Source organism: Schistocerca nitens, chromosome 6, assembly GCF_023898315.1.
Source record: "Schistocerca nitens isolate TAMUIC-IGC-003100 chromosome 6, iqSchNite1.1, whole genome shotgun sequence".
Taxonomy (NCBI): Eukaryota; Metazoa; Arthropoda; class Insecta; order Orthoptera; family Acrididae; genus Schistocerca; species Schistocerca nitens.
The window spans coordinates 88,795,480-88,813,651 of record NC_064619.1 but is presented as its reverse complement, the minus strand read 5'-3'; the positions used below and the strand labels follow the sequence as shown (position 1 = coordinate 88,813,651).

The 18,172-nt window shown below is 41.9% G+C and overlaps 2 protein-coding genes across 2 annotated transcripts in view; one reads left to right on the top strand and one right to left on the bottom strand.

Annotated features, from left to right (window-relative positions):
* Window positions 1-10,703, bottom strand: part of LOC126262462 (uncharacterized) — a 359,342-nt gene extending 348,639 nt beyond the window's left edge. The window contains exon 1 of the mRNA XM_049959117.1: window positions 10,597-10,703. The gene's annotated coding sequence lies outside the window, so the exon portion shown is untranslated. The remainder of the gene's footprint in view (window positions 1-10,596) is intronic.
* The window catches only part of LOC126262460 (uncharacterized), a 421,346-nt gene that overhangs the window by 1,064 nt on the left and 402,110 nt on the right, over window positions 1-18,172 (top strand). The gene's annotated exons all lie outside the window — the stretch shown is intronic.

Sequence of the window (18,172 nt, the reverse complement as noted above, 5' to 3'; positions counted from 1 at the left end):
AAATGTTAAGTCCAATAGGTGCTCAGAGCCTTTTTTTTTTTTTTTTTTTTGTGGATCTGGAGAGAGATTTCGCCTGAAGCTATGCAGCCCACACAACGTAAGTGTTACGCGTTTCAGCCGCGTTCTGCAGGGGCAATGAAGACACTCCTGCAGCGTTTTCGATGGGAAGTGTTTGTTCACCCATAATGCGGCCCTTAATTGGCTCCCTCCACGGTTTATCTCTCCTCATCTGAACCGCTGGCTATGAAGACAACATTCTGGCAAAACCGACGAAAGGCCGACCAGCTTAGAGAACTGGCAGAAAGCACAGGCGGCTGCTTTCTGTGACGAGGGTACTGAAAAGTTTGTACAAGGCCACGGCAAATCTCTAAGTCGGAGCAGTTACTATTTAGAGAGGTTGCTGGAAGATGTGGCTAACTTTTGCGCATAAAAAGTTTTTGATTTTGACTGTGGTTTCCATTTCGCGACCGATCGGACCTTACTTTCCAAACAGCCCTCCTAAAATAGTACTATTAGCTAGTTTCGGCCGTGAGTCACATTTGCTTTGTTGTGTATTACATATCGTGATATAGTAAATGTGGTTGATAATGCCTCACGGCCGAAATTAGCTAATAGCACGATTTTAATCAAACATAATACAGTCTACAAAGAGCAATGTATTGATTAGATGTTGTGGATACCCACGGAAGCAAAATTTACATTACTTTCAGCACATTAAGAATGTTGTAAGGTACATTTAATGTCCACCGTTCATAAATTACTATGACTAAATAGCGCGGAAGAAACACAGGGAGGTGGGTTTAAACTATCAGGACTAGCTACAAGTAATGGATCCGAAAGAAGAGGGTGGGATGGGGAGAGAAAGTGTAACGTAATCAAACACAAATAATAGAGATAGGTAAAAAGAAAGTAGTGTAACTGTCTGAGGAGTGAAAATACGAGGTGTGGCTAGAAAAAAACCGGACTAGTACTGGTGAAACAATAAAACGAATGCAATAAGGCTGAAAGTCGCCTGGCCTGTCACGTGACTCTCGCTCCGCCTACTGCTCGAGTTTCATCTGCCTCCTGCACTCAGTCTGCCCGTGGCGTCTGTTTTAAGTAGTTGACGTTTTGTCTGTGCGTCGGAATATGTTGAGTGTACAGAAAGAACAGCGTGTTAACATCAAATTTTGTTTCAAACTAGGAAAATCTGCAAGTGAGACGTTTGTAATGTTACAACAAGTGTACGGCGATGATTGTTTATCGCGAACACAAGTGTTTGAGTGGTTTAAACGATTTAAAGATGGCCGCGAAGACACCAGTGATGACACTCGCACTGGCAGACCATTGTCAGCAAAAACTGATGCAAACATTGAAAAAATCGGTAAACTTGTTCGACAAGATCGCCGTTTAACAATCAGAGCAGTGTCTGAGTTAACAGGAGTTGACAAGGAAAGTGTCGAACAAGTTTACCGATTTTTTCAATGTTTGCATCAGTTTTTGCTGACAATGGTCTGCCAGTGCGAGTGTCATCACTGGTGCCTTCGCGGCCATCTTTAAATCGTTTAAACCACTCAAACACTTGTGTTCGCGATAAACAATCATCGCCGTACACTTGTTGTAACATTACAAACGTTTCACTTGCAGATTTTCCTAGTTTTAAACAAAATTTGATGTTAACACGCTGTTCTTTCTGTACACTCAACATTTTCCGACGCACAGACAAAACGTCAACTACTTAAAACAGACGCCACGGGCAGACTGAGTGCAGGAGGCAGTAGGCGGAGCGAGAGTCACGAGACAGGCCACGCGACTTTCAGCCTTATTGCATTCGTTTTATTGTTTCACCAGTACTAGTCCGGTTTTTTTCTAGCCACACCTCGTATAGAGAAGCGTAACTGGGAGAAGACTGAAGTATTTGCTTTACTATTTGACGTAGGGAGATGGATAAAATGCGTTGATTTTTTGCGTAAGCGCTGACACCACGGCACTTAACTGTGCGCAGAGTGCAGGGCAGCTTGTTCCAGACGCGGGCAACAATAACAGGTAACGGATCAGCGAATATTTGTTTATGGTTGCGTACAGCTTGGACACGTATATAAATGACACCTTGCGTTTCGATTATGATGCGATGGCTTGTGCCAAGTCTGTGATGCGAGGTACTGGAACCTATGCATATTGAAGAGAGATGGCCGTTCGATGCGGATATACTCTCTAAAGAATGAAAATAGTCATAGAAACAATATTCATCTACCAGTGCGCATTGTGTGGTATTTTATTGCTAGACCTTGTCTCTGTATCAAGCAGTAAGCTTCTACGTTACAGTTCTCTCTGGGAGCCACCTTTCTCAAGCCGACAGCACAACGTTCTTATCCTTATAGACGGTTTCTATGCCATTCGCAGGTATTGTGATAAGTTGCAATTCTATATCTGATAAATGACGTCTATAAATCGACACCTTTAAATGGCGTCAAAATGAATTGTTGCTTCAATGAGGTTGTGATTCGGAGTTTTTAAATATTTTTTTTAAACTCGTGATTTAGTACAATATCTGCATGTCACCATATTAAAACTGCCAGTTTCTGTCAAATAACAGACCATCCTGAATCATAAACAATGTTAATTACAAGGCACAATTCATGATTACTTTTATTTAGATCAGTGCTTCGCCCTGTTAACATATGGCCTAATGTGAAATTTGAGAAACATTCGTGCAATCTGTAATTTTTGTGGAGTTGACGGGAACATTGATCTAGATACATGTGATCGAGACAGGATGCATATCCTGTAAGTAACGTCCAATTATAGGTCACAGGATGCTCTGCTGTTTGGCCAAAAGTTGTACTTCTAGTAAAGTATAGCTATTGTGCCAAATCACTATGTTTCAAAGTAATTACTCTTCGAGCACTGTTCGGGACTAGCCCACAACGAATCTTACACTGGCACATCCAAGCAACTGTGTTACTTTAGTCATGGGGAAAACTTGAAAAATATAGTCATGTAAATGCGTGGTAACCTGTTGAAGTTTTAGCAGGTGACCATTTCTACTCAATCCACGCTTTTTGGCTCTAAACTGTGTACGTTATTCAGTTCTACAATGGTTCGAAAATATTGACCAGAGAAACATCAAATGAATCATTAATTTAGTTTTATAAACCTCTATCCAGAAGTGCAAACCACGCTCAACGCCAGGATGAATTTATCGATCCAGTCTCCAATCTGACTGAATAGACCGTAGGTGCGTAGCTTACTGGTGATACTACACCGCGAATAAAACTTTCCACGGTTCAACTAACATGGTATTAAATGGGCAGCCGTCTCGTTGCTCTCATAAATAAAATCAGCGAACTGGTTTTCGCACAATTGCTGCTTCCCACCGAACAGGAATCAGTAACTAGCAAGTGGGACGGTTCTGCTACACACTCTGTTTTCGGGACTCATCGAATCTATCCAGTCTGCTTTTATTCAAAGATATTCTTTATTTATTTTCAGCACTGGAAACATATTTCCATGTGTTCTTGCCTTCGTAGTCCTGCAGCTCTTCGGATCCTTAGCTAACAAAAAAAATTCTAAAACCACAACTGCAGCCATCATACGCTGTTTTATAGTATTACCTGCCAACAGTCTTAGTGGTAGGCTCAGCCTGTGTAATGATCTGTAGCCACAAAGGAAGACAAAGAAAACTAGTTTCATGCACCTATGTTAAACAAATTATCATAGTAACTTACTTATATCATATCGCTATCACTCACATGTGCTTCTAATAAATTCACTATCCATTTAAATTTTACATCAGTCGTTCATGGCCTCAAAATAAAATGCGAGCTACTTTATATACATGTCTGATTAAACAGAAGTCATAATAATGAACCGCCAGCAGTTGCTTATAAAGAAAAACTCGCTACCACGTTAGATCGAAATTTTATATTGCCTGATGATAGTCGCTTCTATCTAAATTGGCAACGAATCAAGGTTTATGTCATCAGCAGTTCGTGGTTGCTCTTAAATATGACTTTCTTTAAATATTTACAAGCTGTGGATGGTCACCTGCACAACATATATTATGTCAGGAGTTTCAGTTCTGGCTCCTTAGAGATCATATGCAAATTAATTAAACAAATGAATTAACAAAATATAATTTCAGCTACAAATTAAATACGTATTTCGAAGAAAGTAGCAGTATTCAGTCGGGTGATCGCGCTCCACTACAGATCATCATCAGAGTCTTCAACCAGGAGGAAATTTATTTCTTATAATGACGGACACTGAATCCGTATTCAGCTGGTGTCAGGCAAATCGAGGCTGCTAATAAAATATTTTGATTGACTTAACTCAGCAGCAACATTTCTGTTGCTTCTGAAAACAAGACCGCACATTATCCCGCTTTATCAATAGAGTGTGCCGTATTATTTTGCCTTCTACAGTGGGATAGGGGAGCTCGGGGCGGAACGGGATACTTAATGTTTAACAGTTTCTGTAAAATAAGGGAACACAAGGAAACACTTCTTAAAGTGATAAAAAAACACCTTGTAGTGTAACCTAATGTGCCTTATTTTAAAATCACTTAAAACAATACATTTTGCATTTTTTACAATTTTTCAAAGAAAGTCTTGCATATTTCTCGTTCCGCCCCACCCACGGGGCAGAATGGGATAAGGGTATTTTTTGTTAAATTATTGCATAAACGTTGAATTTGAATTACGAATATCGTATTAAACTATGACAAAATGTTGTATAACAGGCAATTGAGACTAAGGAATGTGTAATTTAAACAATTAAAAAAAGTCATTCTTCAAAATAAGAAAATATTTTAATGTCATTCTGAAAAATGTACAATGCTTAATAACCACCAAACCACTAACTACTAGCACTTTCGACAATAGTCAAAAATCAGTATTTACTCTTCATCTTCACTGTCTATGCCAGCACATGAATTGTGTGCCCACTCTGGCATGCGACCCAGCCCTCATTAGAAACGGAGTAGAAGTCCCCACAGTAGAGACACTCGGCATCCTCTCTCTCTGATTCTCTATTCTCCATCATCTCCTTCGTTTTATTTTTCTTAAGGTCTTTGATGTCCTCTGTTTTGGTTTTTTTGGGTGTACTGTTTGATATTTTTGGCTTAAGTTGCATTGCACCTGACGTCTCTGTCCTGACATTGTTTTATTTAAACGCATCGCATTAAATAACTAAAGTATAACAAATGCCATGCCCTTTAAGGGAATGTGTCATTTTAGGGTATACAATTAACAATTAACAGCTTACCTGGCGTTGAAATTCACTAAACGTTAGAACAACGCAAGCGGTAACGTGAGAGACAACAATTCACTTAGATCTCTCACTTCAAACTAAATCAGAATGGCTGCTCTCACTTCCCTTCCATTCGGAGAAATAGTTACATGCCCATACAACAGGTTGCAACACTGTCCAGTCTAGAAAAGAGCAATTTCCCATTGTGCCGCGCTATCCCGTTCTGCCCCGAATTCCCTACAACGGTGCTGTGACGTGAGGATTTCAGTGTGTACCAGAACTGCAGATGTATACCTGCAAACAAATAACTTTATAACTTAATTTCTTTTTGTAGAGGTGGTAATCAAAACTTTATAATAACCCGTCTCAGAAAATGCTGACAGGTGAATAAAACTAAACGGTAAACATTATAGCACGAGGAAATTTCAGTGAAATCCGAAGCACCACATTTTGAAACGGCGTAATGTAATATTCACGTGTGTATTTTGCAGCAACTGCAGATGTTAAATATATTTTATTCTGGAAAGTAATTTTTAAGGGTGCGTTCGTTATAGGGCGTCGCTCCATTGATCGCTTTTCCTTTTGAAGTGGCAATTTCAGTTTCCCGCGAGTCCTCATTCCGGTGGCGTCCCGACCCGTCACGGGAGCGGCTGAACTAGTTCTGCTTCTTCCGCGAACGGCTGCCACTGACTGCATCTAGTACGTCACGATCCGCCGGCGTCAGCTGTCTGTTTCGCAATGAGGGCGCCGGCCGGCAGCCAGCCGCCGAGTAAAGCGCAGTCGAACCTCTCTGAGATCCTTTCAAAACAGTAATAAATTCCTTGTAATACTTGAGCTTGCCCCGGCGTATCGAATGTTGAAACAGGCGAATACAACCGCGTGTAACGACCTCTACAGCCGGTGACATCTCGGTAGATGAAAACCTAGTCATTTTCAAGCATGGCCCCTTAACCACTATCGACCAACCGTGAATCAAAATGAAGAAAACAAACGAACATAGCCTCGTTATCAAAGAAATTTATTTCAAACGGTTAGTTTCGGCGCAACACTTTTTACGCCATCTCCAGGTCCACTATAAACCAAAAGAGCACTTTCATTCCTTGGGCCCTCGTTCGAAACTTTTCAGCATTCTGCGTCAGTCCCACCACTCTAGAAGAGGACGGGCAACAGTAGTGTAGGCATGAAGGCAGTCTCTCTAGTAGACCTGTTGAACCTTCTACGTGTTTTATCAATAAAATGCTGTCGTTGGATCGCCTTTCCCCCAAACATTCTCCATGTGATGGTCCCAGTTTAAGTTTTTTGTAATTGTAATCTCCAGGTACTTAGTCGAACTGGCAGTCGTGTGGATGACACACTTTTTATTATTTAGAGTCGATTGCCACACTTCGCACGATCAGATATCCGACTAAATCAGCCGGCCGCGGTGGTCTAGCGGTTCTAGGCGCGCAGTCCGGAACCGCGCGACTGCTACGGTCGCAGGTTCGAACCCTGCCTTGGGCATGGATGTGTGTGATGTCCTTAGGTTTGTTCGGTTTAAGTAGTTCTAAGTTCTAGGGGACTGATGACCACAGATGTTAAGTCCCATAGTGCTCAGAACTATTTGAACCATTTGACTAAATCATTTTTCAGTTAGTTTTGATCTTCTGATGACTTTACTAGACAGTAAATGACACCATCACCTGGAAACAATCTAAGAGGGGTACACGGATCGTCTCCCACATCGTTTGTATAGATTAAGAATAAACCCAGATATCACGTCTCACTCGATGACTTCCCGTCGGTTACTACGAACTGTGGGCTCTCTGCCAGGAAATCACGAATCCAGTCGCACATCGGAGGCCCTACTCCATTGGCACGCAATTTGATTACAGAAATAATTGGTCAGAAGACTCTTATGGGTGCAATGGTTCAAATGGCTCTGAGCACTATGGGACTTAACTGCTGAGGTCATCAGTCCCCTAGAACGTAGAACTACTTAAACCTAACTAACCTATGGACATCACACACATCCATGCCCGAGGCAGGATTCGAACCCGCGACCGTAGCGGTCGCGCGGTTCCAGACTGTAGCGCCTAGAACCGCTCGGCCACTCCGGCCGGCACTCTTATGGGAAACTGTGTCATAAGCTTTCTGGAAGTCTATAAATACTATGGAATTAACTTGAGATCCCTTATTGAGTGGACTCGTTGCTTCGAGTGAATAAAGAGCCGATTGTTAAAAGAACGATATTTACTGAATACGTGCTGGTTATGTGTCAATATCTCGTTTTCTTCGAGGTAGTTCATAATGTCAGAACACAATACATATGTTTTTGGATAGGGTCCGCCTTCTATGTGCGTGTGTGGATTATATAGAATTAATTAATTTCAGGCATAGAAATAACAATTTTCAAATCGTAAGTTTGGCTTAAACAATTTATCTACTTTAAGGTGTAAGTGGTAGCAGATGACAAACTGTGGAACAGAACAGTCACTGTAGAAACACAATACATCAGAAAAACCACACCATGTGGTAAAAAAGTATGAATTCATAATTTTGTGCGTTTTTTCAAATTAAAAACTAATAGTTACATGTATACAAACAGTAAAGAACATTCTTTATCTTTAACAGCCATAAAATAAAAGCCCATTGAAGAGGCTGCAACTGCAGTGAAACATGTTTGGGTTAAAAAACAAAATTGTGTTTTGCTAAAGGCAGACCCTATCCAAAAACATATGTATTGTTAAAGCAAACACGGAAAAAAAGCTTCAACCCCAAAATGATTATGTCTGAACACAGTCGATTTCGTACCTACATATCACGACATTAAGACTGACGAGGTGCTGTGTATCTGTGTATGTTGGACAGATTAATTGTGTGCCATATATATGATCCTTTAAAACAGGTGTAACAGCGAAAGGCCTAAAGTGTAATAAACTGAATAAATATTGTGGTCAAGACAAGGTGTTATTATAATGCAAATAAACGCTCGTGACAAAGCATTTATGCAACGTATCTCAAAGTATATGTTTCAGAATCTTAATGCAAATCGATGTCAGTGATATGATTCAATAATTCGATGGTTTATTTTTATTTTGACCCGTGCAACTTTCATCCCCGTACAGCCACACATACCAAGGTTTTCTGTAGTTTCTCTGAATCACTTACGCGGTTGCCTGAATATTTTCTTTGAAAAATAACGCTACCTATTTCCTTCCTTATCTTCGAGCGGCCCGAGCATTTGTACTGTTTTCAATGACTTCTGGTCACCTTCGACCCTCATTATTCTTCCTCCTTTTCGAAAGGAAAAAAAAACTTACGTATAAAATTACAGTTTAACAATAGTTCTTCGATCATCTACGGTGCGCAGAAGTTTCAGGCCAAGAAATGAGGTTTTGTCTGCGGACTTGGTGCCCAGGTACGCAGTTTGGTCATTATTACTGTTCTGGCCTGGTGGTTAGTGGCTGGTCAGTACGCCGTCAATGGGGACATAGCTAGAGCGACCACAGAAAGCTTTCATGTGGCCAAATTATAAAAAGTACAACATCCACATGGCTGATATGCTGTACGTTTACAATTTGGCTGACGAAAAACGGAAAGGGCGATGTGTCATATCCAATAGGAACAACTTCCTTTGTGGAATGTTCCAGATTTTACAAGGCTGTTTGTTACTGCATTAGAAAAACAGCAAGTTTTGTTAGGTGTTAGTATATCCCATACAGTCCTGGCTTGCCGAGTACTTACAACGTGGAGATATGTAAGGCGCATAGTGTTGAAGATGATCCTCGTTACAGTTTTCATTACGTAAAGTGGAATTTTTGTAATACATTGAGTAGCTCTTTACCACCAGTTTGCAGTTGCTTCACTTACCGAAACTCATGCAGTAGCCCTATCAGGTGCTACGAAAAACTTTTATTATTATTGCTACCAATTTTCGATTATCACAAATCATAATTAGATACAGGAAGTTTTTCAGTCACAGTCTCTGTGTACATACATAGGGTGTTTAAAAAAAGTACTACGTATTCCTACAAGAGGTAATCTCGGCCAGAACTATAATTATATGTCTATAAACCAATAATTTGAGACGTGGGGCGTTTTACTCGAGTCGTGTAATCTGTAGTCTAGAATTCGGTGGTGTATAATGTCACAAGAGATGGCATAGTAAGTTACCGTAATATGAACGTGTGCGCAGATGCAAATCCTCGATCAATAATTGAGGTGAGGCATAAGGACCACTTCAGTATCAGTGTATGGGCAGAAATTTTCGGAGACAGACTCCTACGGCCATACACTTCACCAAACACATTAACAGGTGATGTGTATCAATGATGTATGCGCTGCGTTCAATGAGCATTGGATTGCTTGCGGAAATCCAGTAGTTTGGCTTCGCTGTACGCCGGATCAGAATCCGTTGGATTTCTGGCTATTGGAACAAATCCATAGAAATTTACAGACGTTACAAGAATGTGTGACCAACGCACGTGATGCAATCCGAACGGAGACACGTGTAGCTGAAAGAGTGTGTGGTTCACTGCAAAGAAGGGCTGAAGGATGTGTCTGGAAGCGTGGTAGCCACTGTCTTTAGCTTCTTCTTCTATTTAACAGGGCGATGGAAAGGGAAAGTACTTACCCATTTCTCAACACATAATTATAAGAACTTTCCTTCTGATTTTGACTAATTTTACCTCCCAATAATATCGTGTTAAACACCATGTGTACGTGACATTAAGTTCCACTCTACAGAATGTCAAAAACGCACACTGTTCATCGTAGTTTGATTTAAACATTGTTCAGATCCATTGCATCAATAATACAACAGTACAATTGTAACCTCCCCGCATGAAATTTGAAAAGTCAATGATTATAGAAAATGTGTCAGATGTTATCTTCCCACAAAAGTGAATAATAAAAATGAGCCAAGCGTAACCTCCTTGCAAAATTAAAGAATAACAATGGCCCAAATGTAAACTCCCCACAAAATTAACGTTAAGATGATTGATCATTAAACCCACAATAATATTAATTAAATAATGAACCATGAACTGGATGTAACATCTCAACACAAATAATTAAACCTGATAAATTTTATAAGGGCAGCTGCGCTGACCTTAGGCCCTGTATTCTGAATAAAAAAACCACAAATTCTTACCTCAGTAAAACTGCATTTATATCTGCTCTTATTTTTCGGCACAGCTCCGTGCAATGCTGGCCCATATTTAATTTGATTCTTGGAGGGAATGCATGGGAAATATTATTTAAGTTGAAATGAATCCTTTTCTTTAAAAAAGTTACTTTATAGAAAAATTATTATTGGGACATCATTTTTTGAACAAATTAATTACAATTAACATACGTTATGAGCTGAGCGCAATGCTGCTTCATTACCTTCTACAATAATACACATCGTCCACCACAATCCTGACCAGATTCGGAAGAACAGCACGCCGTCGACGCATGCCGACGCCCGCTCAGTACAACCGTCCACTCGCTACACGCAACTGCACCAGACTGCTACTACTCTCCAACTGTCTACTCTCTCTGCCCACTCGCCACACACTACTGCCGACTGACTATTACTGCAGACAGAGTGCAACTCGCAACTGAACGCTCGCGCGGTCAAGCGCAGACTAGCAACGATAAATAACTCTCTGGTCAGAGATTCTGTCATGCCTCGCCATCACTGGTAATGAATACATACGTGTTTCACAATGAATTCAGCTTTTGAATACACGTCGCCGTACGAGGTCTCAACAATTCCTGACAGCTCAGGAGCAGCTGCACTTTCGTACAATGATTGTGAAGCTGTACAGTAGATGCCAGAAATAGAAACAAGCAGCGGGAGCCACAACATGTTGATTAACCCTTTCGCAATAACCCAGCCGTTAGTGTAGTAACTGGTGTTGTCTATCATGGCTTCCGAGAGAAAAAGTCAAACAGCCATTATAAATTCAGTTGATTCACACATCCAGCACCAGTCAATTCCATCTTCAAGATGTGCTTCTCGTAGCCCCGTGCATCTAGATAATGTGTTCCAATTAAATTATTTCCTAAAAAGGTGAAAGGTTATAGTTTAACGTCCCGTCGACAACGAGGCCATTAGAGACGGAATTCTTTCCCCATACTGTTTTGTAGCTACTTCAAAGATTACTTTCTCTAATCATTTACATTAACTTAACAGTATCAAAGACCCTGAAGCACAAATTTGCGAAAAATAGATAAAGGCTAATTAAAATTGCAGACAAAATGTACGTGAAAGCTAAAGAAAGTAGAGATTACACTGACAAAGAAATAGTCAGTAATAGGGTACAGTTCGTCCAAATATCTTTCACCGATACTTTCCTCCTCAGCACACATGAAAGAACAATTTAGATAGACTATTTTCATCTTAGGGAAAATCCCACATGTCTTATTTCATATGTCATCTACGTTCTATGCATGTGCAAGTAGGTACCTTGTTGGACTGCCGTTTTATCCAGTGGAGGAACAGAGGGCAAGGGCCTTTGTGCTCAGATTATTAACTATTGCTGTCCATTTAGGTCCAAACAGTTCACGCGAAACGTTCTTCCAAAAAGAGACTGTTTTCTTAGCGTTTTTGCATCGCCTTTGAAAGTTTAATAAGTCACTGCTGCAAAATACTAAAGCGAATTCTTTACAGACGAATGGAAAAACTGGTAGAAGCCGACCTCGGGGAAGATCAGTTTGGATTCCGCAGAAATGTTGGAACACATGAGGCAATACTGACCCTACGACTTATCTTAGAAAATAGATTAAGGAATGGCAAACCTATGTTTCTAGCATTTGTAGACTTAGAGAAAGCTTTTGACAATGTTGACTGGAATACTCTCTTTCAAATTCTAAAGATGGCAGGGGTAAAATACAGGGCGCGAATGGCTATTTACAATTTGTACAGAAACCAGATGGCACTTATAAGAGTTGAGGGGCATGAAAGGGAAGCAGCGGTTGGGAAGGGAGTGAGACAGGGTTGTAGCCTGTCCCCGATGTTATTCAATCTGTATATTGAGCAATCAGTAAAGGAAACAAAAGAAAAATTCGGATTAGGTATCAAAATCCATGGAGAAGAAATAAAAATGTTGAGGTTCGCCGATGACATTGTAATTCTGTCAGAGACAGCAAAGGACTTGGAAGAGCAGTTGAACGGAATGGATAGTGTGTTGAAAGGAGGATATAAGATGAACATCAACAAAAGCAAAACGAGGATAATGGAATGTAGTCGAATTAAGTCGGGTGACGCTGAGGGAATTAGATTAGGAAATGAGACACTTAAAGTAGTAAAGGAGTTTTGCTATTTGGGGAGCAAAATAACTGATGATGGTCGAAGTAGAGAAGATATAAAATGTGTCGGCAATGGCAAGGAAAGCGTTTCTGAGGAAGAGAAATTGGTTAACATCGAGTCTAGATTTAAGTGTCAGGAAGTCGTTTCTGAAAGTATTTGTATGGAGTGTAGCCATGTATGGAAGTGAAACATGGACGATAAATAGTTTGGACGAGAAGAGAACAGAAGCTTTCGAAATGTGGTGCTACAGAAGAATGCTGAAGATTAGATGGGTAGATCACGTAACTAATGAGGAGGTATTGAATAGAATTGGGGAGAAGAGAAGTTTGTGGCACGACTAGAAGAAGGGACCGGTTGGTAGGACATGTTCTGAGGCATCAAGGGATCACAAATTTAGCATTGGAGGGCAGCGTGGTGGGTAAAAATCGTAGAGGGAGACCAAGAGATGAATACACTAAGCAGATTCAGAAGTATGTAGGTTGCAGTAAGTACTGGGAGAGGAAGAAGCTTGCACAGGATAGAGTAGCATGGGGAGCTGCATCAAACTAGTCTCAGGACTGAAGACAACAACAACAACATTGAAAGTATCTGATTCTCTAGTGTTATTCCAAGTGTTCCGTAGTTTTCTGCTGTTTTTCTCCTGCCATCAGCGGTTATAAGACACACACGATAGTCTTAAAAATTTACTGGCCTATTAAACGATCGTCCTCATATTAAAATTGCTGGCGGAGGCGGCTTTTTCCAGAAGGCCTCCGAGTTGCCCCGGCAAAATATGAAGGAATATCAGTCAGTCTCCGTGGTCGCTGGATAGTTTCGCTTCTTAGACTCCCACATGTTCATGTTATACGCCACTAACACTTTGACACTATATACACGGCCCGGTCACATTAATGTGATCACCACTTGTGTTCGACGTCAATGTGCAGTAGCCACGCACAGACGAGCAGATGGCAGCACTAGCAGGGAGGATATATGAAGCGCGTCAGGGGTACGCGAAAAACGTTACAGTCGTTGTCGTAATGCGGAAGTGGAGGCGATTGATCTGACGTCCAAGAAAACCGAGAGTGGAAGCTTTTACGAAACAGTTAAGTTTATGAACTGTTGGTGTGCGTGGCAAAATGACGCTATTCAAGACCAGCATCGAGGCAGCTGCGGTGCAGCACGAGTACAGATGACAGTGTAAAGTATATATCTAGAACTGTAAACGAATCCTAGCCAAGGCTCGACATACGTTATGTACCATGGATAATGGGGATGTAACCCTTGTGCGCAATTTCTGGTTAAGCCATTTCACAAGGACAATCATAAATCTAAAAATTACTGGGTCGCCACCAGCCCAAGCCCTTCCTAACAATTGAGAAAAGACCGAACTGGAAATTATCAGTTTAATTAAATTTAGAATTTAATTATAAGAACGCATTTTTTAAAAGAAACTAACAAGTTAAACAGCATTGTATGTCATATATAAAAAAAAATCAGGGAGTAGAAATTTAATTTGAAAACATGGCATCAATGAGAAAGATAAAGGACGCAGAGTTTATCTTTTACGTAGCACATTTATTTCATTACTGAATTTGATGCACATCCTATGAATACACATGACTGGTGCCTGAATAAAAAAGTTCAACTAAATAATTCGCAAAAAATTGTAATCGCGAATTAAAAACGAAAAACACACAAAAGGGAAGTGGAACACAATAATTCAATCATTCCATCTACAAACAAACGACTGCCCGAAGGGAACAAAGCAACTTCCACACTTTTAATTTAATTTGGCGAAATTTAACCGACAGGAAGAAGCTGCTGTGATATGCAAATGATTAGCTTTTCAGACCATTCACACAAGGTTAGCGCCGGTGGCGAGACCTACGACGTGCTGACATGAGGAAAGTTTCCAGCCGATTTCTCATACATAAACAGCAGTTGACCGGCGTTGACTGGTGAAACGTTGTTGTGATGCCTCGTGTAAGGAGGAGAAATGCGTACCATCACGTTTCCAGCTTTGATAAAGGCCGGGTTGTAGCCTATCGCGATTGCCGTTTATCGTATCGTGACATTGCTGCCCGCCTTGGTCGAGATCCAATGACTGTTAGCGTAATATGGAATCCGTGGGTTCAGGAGGGTAATACGGAACGCCGTGCTGGATCCCAACGGCCTCGTATCACTAGCGGTCGAGATGACAGGCATGTTATCCTCATGGCTGTAACGGATAGTGCAGCCACGTCTCGATCCCTGAGTCAACAGATGGGGGCGTTTTCAAGACAACAACCATCTGCACGTACAGTTAGACGACGTTTGCAGCAACATGGACTATCAGCTCGGAGACCATGGCTGTGGTTACCCTTGACGCTGCATCACAGACAGGAGCGCTTGCGATGGTGTACTCAAGGACGAACCTGGGTGCACCAATGGCAAAATGTCATTTTTTCGGATGAATCCAGGTTCTGCTTACAGCATCATGATGGTCGCATCCGTGTTTGGTGACATCGCGGTGAACGCACATTGGAAGCGTGTATTCGTCATCGCCATACTGGCGTATCACCCAGCGTGATGGTATGGGGTGCCATTGGTTACACGTATCGGTCACCTCTTGTTCGCATTGATGGTACTTTCAACACTGGACGTTACACTTCAGATGTGTTACGACCCGTGGCTCTACCCTTCATTAGATCCCTGCGAAACCCTACATTTCAGCAGGATAATGCACGATCGCATGTTGCAGGTCCTGTACGGGCCTTTCTGGATACAGAAAATGTTCGACTGCTGCCCTGGTCAGCACAGTCTCCAGATCTCTCACCAATTGAAAACGTCTGGTCAATGGTGGCCGAGCATCTGGCTCGTCACAATACGCCAGTCACTACTCTTGATGAACTGTGGTATCTTATTGAAGCTGCATGGGCAGCTGTATCTGTACACGCCATCCAAGCTCTGTTTGACTCAATGCCCAGTCGTATCAAGGCCGTTAATACGGCCAGAGGTGGTTGTTCTGGGTACTGATTTCTCAGGATCTATGCACCCAAATTGCGTGAAAATGTAATCACATGTCAGTTCTAGTATAATATATTTGTCCAATGAATACCCGTTTATCATGTGCATTTCTTCTTCAGGTAGCAATTTTAATGGCCAGTAGTGTATTAAGCCTTAGTTTGATTGCTCAGTCTTTCTGGGAGAGTTAATTAAACCGCAATCAGGCGGTGGACATAATAGGACGCACAGAATCCGGTGAGACAAGCGTCTTATGAAACGACTCCACAGAGACGTTTCAACAGAGATTAACGACGGGACGAGTGCGGAGAAGCGTAAGGGCAAATAGACTTGCAAACTTTTAAGCAACTGACCGCCCAGATGAACCAAGGACCGCCAACAGTTTCTCTTGAACGACCGTTCAGCGACTGTTGCTGCATGTGAGCCTCTACAGTAGACTCCTGGTTCATGCCGTTCATCAACGACGAATGCTGGAATTTGCACGCTAGTACCGCAACTGGTCGTCCTTTGACTGGTGATAGTATCACAATACATTCTCCAGCGGACAGATGGCCGTTGGCGTCTGCGGCGTTGAGCAAACACCCTGCAACAACTGTCGAAGTTTCCAGGTGGGAGAAGGAAGCATTAAGGTCTGGGGAATCTGGAAGGCACAATGGACCAACACAACTATGCATCTACCTTGGGGACTATGTTTGACCCTACATGCAGGTTGTTTACCCTCGGCACGATGGCATCTGCCAGCAGTACAGTCCAATGTGCCACGCAGCTCCCAGTTTATCTGCGTGCTTCGAGGGTATCTTCGGGGGAAGATTTACCGTACCCGCCTGGCCACCGAACTCCACGGATTTAAACCTAACCAAGAATCTGTGGGACAACCTCGATTGGGCTGTTCGCGCAGTGAATCGTCAACCGAGAAACCTGGCACAGCCGACCACGGCCCTGGAGTTGGTGTGGCCCCACATGCCTGTCGATACCTTCCAGAAGCTCATTGACTGTCTTGCTTCACAATCTCGCATCGGCCCGCACAGCTAAAGGTGATTATTCAGGCTTTTGAAAGCTGGTCACATCAATGTGACTGGACAATGTCTATTACAAGCAGCATAAGTTACATGAACTTCGGTAAACGTGCGGGCCTTGGTATGGTGCTTCGACGACCAATCCACCTGTCAAGAAATATGCTATTCAATACCGCTTCAACCGCACGCGAGCTATGTGCCGGACATCCATCATGTTGGAAGTACATCGCCATTCTGTCATGCAGTGAAACATCTTGTAGTAACATCGGTAGAACATTACGTAGGAAATCAGCATACATTGCACCATTTAGATTGCCATCGATAAAATGGGGCCAATCATCCTTCCTCCCATAATGCCGCACCATATATTAACCCGCCAAGGTCGCTGATGTTCCACTTGTCGCAGCCATCGTGGATTTTCCGTTGCCCAGTAGGGCATATTATGCCGGTTTACGTTACCGCTGTTGGTGAATGACGCTTCGTCGCTAAATAGAACGCGTGCAAAAAATCTGTCATCGTCCCGTAATTTCTCTTGTGCCCAGTGGCAGAACTGTACACTACGTTCAAAGTCGTCGCCATGCAATTCCTGGTGCATAGAATTTGTTTGCTACTGATGCGCGGATTAGCCGCGACAGCAGCTAAAACACCTACTTGGGTATCATCATTTGTTGCAGGTCATGGTTGACGTTTCACATGTGGCTGAACACTTCCTGTTTCCTTAAATAACGTAACATTCCGGCGAACGGTCCGGACACTTGGATGATGTCGTCCAGGATACCGAGCAGCATACATAGCACGTGCCCGTTGGGCATTTTGATCACAATACCCATACATCAACACGATATCGACCTTTTCCGCAATTGGTAAACGGTCCATTTTAACACGGGTAATGTATAACGAAGCAAATACCGTCCACACTGGCGGAATGTTACGTGATATCACGTACTTATACGTTTGTGACTATTACAGCGCCATCTATCACAAAGCGAAACAAGTGGTCCAACTAAAACATTCACATTTCTTTACGTACTACATGAATATGTAATGAAAATGGGGGTTCCTATTTTAAAAAACGCACTTGATATCCGTTTCGCCTATGGCAGCGCCATCTAGCGGGCCAACCATAGCGCCATCTGGTTTCCTCCTTCAAGCTAGACAAGTTTCGTTCTTTGTAGTTTTTTCGTTTGACGCTTCTTTTCGTGAGATATTTGGCCCGGTCACGATCAATGGACCACCCTGTATAAGACAGAAAAGCTATAAACCTGCAGTATAAATCATTACATACAAGGCGACTCACACAGTTAATAAAAGCTCTACCAATGAAAATGAAATCTGTGCCGAAACCAATTACAGCTCCCCAAGTTATATCTATACTCGATATACAACCGCAGTGCACACGTACATGATAAGCGTAACTCGATATACAACTGGTTATGTAACTACTTTGTATATTAACAGGAACATAGTAAAATGATTTACATCATCTATAAAATTCACTTCAGTTATCAGCCACACACTTGACCTACAGCCGTTAAAGAAACTCACGAGCTTCTAAAGAAGTTCGTCTTAGAAAAGCTTACATGAAATAACGGGATCACTCTCAGCAGATTATATATCCCAGACAAAACGTGTTAATGGCCTCTAGCGCCGTTATTCTCAGAATTTC